The sequence below is a fragment of the Macadamia integrifolia genome, chromosome 1 (assembly GCF_013358625.1).
Source record: "Macadamia integrifolia cultivar HAES 741 chromosome 1, SCU_Mint_v3, whole genome shotgun sequence".
Taxonomy (NCBI): domain Eukaryota; kingdom Viridiplantae; phylum Streptophyta; class Magnoliopsida; order Proteales; family Proteaceae; genus Macadamia; species Macadamia integrifolia.
Window position 1 is genome coordinate 23,936,248 of NC_056557.1, and position 6,387 is coordinate 23,942,634.

The window sequence follows — 6,387 nt, forward strand, 5'->3', positions numbered from 1 at the left end:
AAAAAAAAAAAAAAAAAAAAAAAAAAAAAAAAAACAAAACAAAACAAAAAGCTATGTGTGAAGAAACATATCATTGTCTCATTTTGAATATTAACTTCCACGTTAAAATAGTAGAAGGTTCCTCCCATAACTCCATATTGCATGCCTTTCCTCTGTAGTCCACCTAATTATGCTACGTGGAAAGGCGATGTCGTAGTTTCACCTGTCAGACAGAAAAAAGCATGGTTTGGACTGATCATTTCAGGTCACAACGGAAAATCTAATCATATACCCTCGCATATATTGTCATTTAATCATTTTCTAAGAATAGTTTGTAAGCTTAAATACTCTGCAAGTGCCATGAACCGCTAACTTTGATCCATAAAAAATTGTTGTTGAGCTTGTTAATCCATGGGATTGTGCAATGTAAACTAAAATCCTTTTGTTACTATCATAGCACTTTTCTAAATAAATTAGGGAACAATTAATTCACTAACTAGTCCTAACTAGAAAACTACATGAGAACAATAGCTATGGTAAAACAATATATATTCCATTATAGAGATGGAAAATATATACAAGGGATTCCCATCTAAATAGGGCAATATCTAAACAAAGGAAATAAAATATACATGAATATTACAATATTATCGACAGTATACATTAACATACCTTTTAGGTGGATTAGAGAAAATTGATGCATCCTAAGTGCATCACATTGCTACACAAGAGCCGCATAGAAGTTTGGTCCTATTAACTCATAGATTCTGGGATGATTTTTCATTGATTGTATGAAGAGCATTGAGTACATATATAGAGGTAAAAGCATGACTTGCTATACACAGATGAATATTACAAGGAAATATTCCCTAAATACAAGATTCAATCAAGACAAATTAGGTTGGAGAAAATATGAGGGTATATAAGAATATATGACAAGGATAGACACATTTATGTATGGCAATGCAATATTCAGTTGATATGCTCCCTCAATGTGGGGATTCGTGACTGTGAATTTGTAGCTTGTCCCGAAGAAATCGGAAACGTGTCCTGGCAAGGCCTTTGGTGATGATGTCAGCAACCTGGTCTTTTGTGGAGATGAACTGGACTTGCAACTGCTTCTTCGCAACTTTATCACACACAATATGAAAGTCAATTTCTATGTGTTTTGTGCGAGCATGGGAAACTGGATTCGTGGAGAGATAAGTTGTGCCAATATTTCTTTTTGGATGAATTAGTTGTGCCAATATTATCGCACCACAATATGGGAGCATTGGGTAAGGAAACATCAAGTTCTTTAGAAAGAGACTGGAGCTATGTAATTTCAGTGGCAGCATCAGCAGTGCTTTGTATTCGGATTCAGTGGATAAGCGAGCTATAATGCGCTGTTTTTGGGAAGACTAGGGGATGAGATTATTATTGAGAAAAATAACATAACAGCCTGTGGATTTCCGGTCATTAGAATTTCTAGCCCAGTCAGTATTGCTAAAAGCCTTGAGTTGAAGGCTAGAGGACTTATAGATGAGTAGGCCATAAGAGATTGTGTGATTCAAATACCTCAGTAGACGCTTCATAAGAGACCAATGGTCCTCCGTGGGTGCATGCATAAATTGGCACGTACGATTGATAGCGAATGCCACATCTATAGAGCCCTACTCTTTAAACCCTGGTTTATTGATCGGTTGGTTCAGTTTGGTCTTGCAGGGTCTGAACTAGAATGGGTTGATGCCGGTGCTTTGTGGTACATTATGACAAGGGTGACGTCAAATGCAGGGTAGCCGGATGAGATAGAGTTGGTAGCCGAGATGATCCGTACGCCTAAGCCGTGCCCTTGCACATATCATAAGGCCATGTATGAATAGAAAATGTAAGTTATTGTATTTGAATGATAGAAACTTGATCCACAACACATGGCGTCAATGAAGTACATATTAAGGCTCCGTTTTCTTCCAAAATACAGCAAGGTTGGCTTGTTTGGCCAACTGGTGGGTGTCATTGGTAGGTGCAAGACCCACCAGTGTGACCCACCTGTTGGGGTTTTGTAGATCCTAGCATGCCTGGCTTGGATGAATATGTGCATTTTGACCTCCTCGTCGTAGTGAGGTCTTATATGCCCAAAGATGTCGGTTACATCGCCCAGAAACACGATTAATGTGTTTTGGTCCATAAATGGGCAAAACCAAACAGGCCTTACAAGATATTTATAAGCCAAGGTATAAATAGCCTTTATAACTCTCTCTCTCCCTAATTTATGGTTTTTAGCAAAAGTGGGTGAGAGGAGTAAAGAAGAGGGAGAAAAGGGAAGAAGGAGAGAAGGAAGAGGAAGGAAGCTCACCCCTTTGATTCCTGAGCCACATCTTGCTTGTCTGTCACTGGAATAATGACCGTTGACTTGAGATCTTCATTTTGAGGTAAGTAACACCATGAATCTTGAGGTTTGATGAAACCCTTTTTGTATATGTTTGGTCTAGAGGGTAACAAAGCCATTGTGTATGATTTTCGTTGAAGTATTTGAGGAGAGGAACAAAGATTGAAGGTTTTTGAAGTGGCAATTGAGTTTGGGGAGAAGGGTTTCAAGATTTGGGGTTTTCACAAGTAAAGGTAAGATTTCTTCTCCCAAATCTTGTTGTTGTCTTAGATCCATGGTACAATCAAGTAGGTGAAGCTTAGAATGTGTGGGAAATGAAGTGGAAATCACCCCATTGGAGTTCCAAGTGTTGGAATAGAAGAAAGAAGAAAAACAACGGAGTTTGAGAGAACCGACGGGTAAGACTGGTGGGTGCCTGACCTGCCGGTGAAGACCTACCAGTCACACCTGAGCCCTCGGGTTCTACCGACGGGTGTGACTGGCAGGTCAGGCACCCACTGGTAAAGACCTACCAATCATTCATGCACTTCTAGTTCTACCGACGGGTCCCTGACCTGCTTGTATGACCCATCGGTCTTACAGATTTACTAGTGGGTTCCCTGACCCACCTGTATGACTTACCAGTAGCTTAAATGAGTTCCGATTGAATCCAAATTCGCCGACAACCTTTCTTACTCTATTATTCGCATAATGATCATATCCTACATCGTTTATGGTCCTGATTTATACGTATTTCTAAATCCTTTGTCTGTGTTAGGATTCAAGAAACTCATCCTCTCACTCTGGATCTTACCCATACTGCCAGTGTCGATTCTCCTACTAAAATAGGTAAGTGGGGAGAGGACTTTGATTCTTAATTTATGGAATGTTTTTGGCATCCTTTGAACTATATTAACATTCTGATTGTCATTCTCATGCATATGGTTGATGAATGAATAATGCATGTAGAACTGAACATGTTATATTTTAAATTCTATATGCATTGTTATATGTTGCATCTTGATAATGGATTTATCATGTGATATATATGATGCCGGTTTGCCGAACATATGTAAGATTTTCTAGAATAGATACCGTAGTCGGCTTGGAAACAAATGCATTGGTTCACCGTAGAATGGGACACGGAAGAATTATTCAGTTGTACTATCTCATATAGGAGTATGTGGTTAGGATTTGATAAACCCTCATGCTACGACCCTTCCCAACAGGGGTTTACGTGTTGGGTTATCACTGGGGGAAAGCATCGATTGCAGACTGCCATGGTGGTTAGAAGTACGCCTAACTGATCATTAGGATAATTGAAAACCTTGGTGATATATTCAGAGGATCAATCATACTGCTTTTTATTTCTACTGTGGTTTGGCCACGATTTACTTTTCTGTTGTGGTTCGGCCACGATTTACATTTCTACTATGGTTTGACCATGATTTATTTTTTTGAGTGTTCATGGTGGGTGTTCTCCAACAACTCTATGGACGTATCGTGGGATGGAGAACACGTCTTGGACCTAGGGTATACGTGCACTGTGGTTGTGAGTAGCACGTTACCTATGACCTAGAATGATTGTTTAGGTGGACTAGGATTAAAATGAATTACACGCATGTAGTATTCATTTGAATTGCATTTGCTTGTATGTGTCTTTCTTTCCATTTACTGAGCTAGTGAGCTCACCCCTCATGTACATACATTTTTAGATGATTTTGCAAGCTATTCAATAGAGGAGCCCATGCTGAGTCCCATTGATGAAACCCCAGTGGGGGATTGGCGGGTCCCTAAAGAATTTGAACACAAAGAAGGTTACCCATGTGAGAGTTTTGTTACTAGACAATAGTGATAGATTCGGTTGTTGTACTTCTTGATTCTTTTAGTATATTCTCCTTTTGTGCGCTCGATATTTAAATTGCTATTTCTTGTGTAATTATCATGCCTACAGACCCACATGTAAATATTTTATGTATAACAATTTGGGTATCAAGAGTATGTGGCAATTGTAGGTTATTAACGATGACAAGACTTCCACTATATTATGTTATTACATTCCATTGATCATGTGTAGCTTGCTGTGCTGTGGTTACTATATTAGATGATCCTGGTGGTTTTTGGGTTACCCAGAGGGAACCCAGTCACCGATCGGGTTCTATGTGAATGGGGCGTGACAACATCAGGCCTTGTTAGGGTGAGGTACTATGTGACATCAGAGAATAGGATGCCCCCTGAAGCTGATGGGGATGTAGTGGTAGAGATAGGTGTCCGAATTAGCCTACAATCAGACAGGCTTGCTTGCTTAAGAAGATCAGTGACATAGCAATGTTGAGATAACAATATGCCCTGGGAGTGGGGAACAACTTCAATGCCTAAAAAATAACTGAGATGCCCCAGGTCCATGATGGAGAAAGTAAGAGATAGAGCATGAAGTAGGGCATCAATATGCGCACAGTCGCTACTGATGACTAGGATGTCATCTACACAAACCAGAACATAGGTGACGACCACACCCTTTTGATAGATGAACAGGAAATGATCAGTTTGTGATGCCTGAAACATGGATTGAAGTAGGAACTGGGACAGGCGATGACACCACATCAATGGTGCATGTTTTAACCCTTATAAGGACCAGTAAAGGTGGTAAACATGATCGGGATACCCCTTATTTGTGAAGCTAGAACATTGTGACATATAGACCTCCTAATTCAATTGACTATGGAGGAATGCATTTCGAACATCCAATTGGTGGACCACCCACCCTTGAACAACAGAGAGGGAGAGGACAATGCGTATGGTGGTAGGCTTTACAATGAGGTTGAATGTCTCTATGAAATCAATTCCCTGTTGCTGGTGGAAGCCTTTTGTCACTAGGCATGCTTTGTACCGTTCCAAAGAACCATCTGCTTTCCTTTTGGTCAGATACACCCATTTATAGTCGACACGATTCATGTTTGGCTAATACGGGATAAGAGACCAAGCACCATTTTGCATCAAGGTGTTGAATTCTTCTGTCATTGTTGCATGTCACTTGGGAACAGAGTTTGTATCAATAAAAAAAGATGGTTCGTTAAGGGTGGGGTTGGCAGTATGGGCTTAGGGTTTTGCTCGGGGTCGTAGAGTCATGAGATGATGGGCAGTAAGGGGTATGGGAGAAGGAGAGATTGGTGATGAAGGGTTTGGTATAGGGGGAGAAGCATACACATTAAGAAGATTGTGGGTCCGCAGTGGTGGGGAGGACGATGGGCCCACATGGAAGGGGGAAGGGAGTGGGGACAATAGGGTCAATGGACCCGAAGGGGGGAAGGTGGCGAAGGTGGTGATGGGGGTGGAGGAGGTGGCAATGGGGAAGAGGAGGGGGAATGAAATGGGATCACAACCCATGGAGGGAACGGGGAGGGTGGTGAGATAGGGTAGGTCCCAAAATTGATGGTCTAGTGAAAGGAAAAGAGGTTTCATCAAACCTGACGTGATGAGTGATGTAAAGGAGATGGGTTGCTAGATCCATACAACGGTACCCCACATGGGAAGGACTATAGCCTAAAAGCACATAATGAGCAGAACGAAACTGTATTTTGTGCCTATTATAGGGGCGAAGGAAAGGCAATCAAATACTCTCAAGAATGTATAATAAGGGTCTCTACCATAAACAAGTTGAAAAGGAGAGCAGTGTTGGATCGCACAAGAAGCCATGCAGTTAATAAGGTATACCACAGATTCAAAGGCAAATTGCCAAAAGGAATGAGACACCGAACTGTGCCCAAGTAGGGTTAAACCTGTCTCCACAATATGGCGATGATGCCTTTCAACGGAGCCTTGTTGCTCATGGGTATGAGGACAAGCGAATCTGTGAGTAATATCGAGTTAGGCAAAGAACTGGGGTAGGAATGAAATTCCCCTCCACAATCGGTTTGGACCAATTTTATTTTATGGTGAAATTGACGCTCAACCAGAGATTGAAAAATACGAAAGGTTTGAAAAACTTCAGATTTAACTTTTAAAGGATAAAACCCGATGCACTTAGTGTAGTCATAAAAAAAATTAATGAAATAGCAATG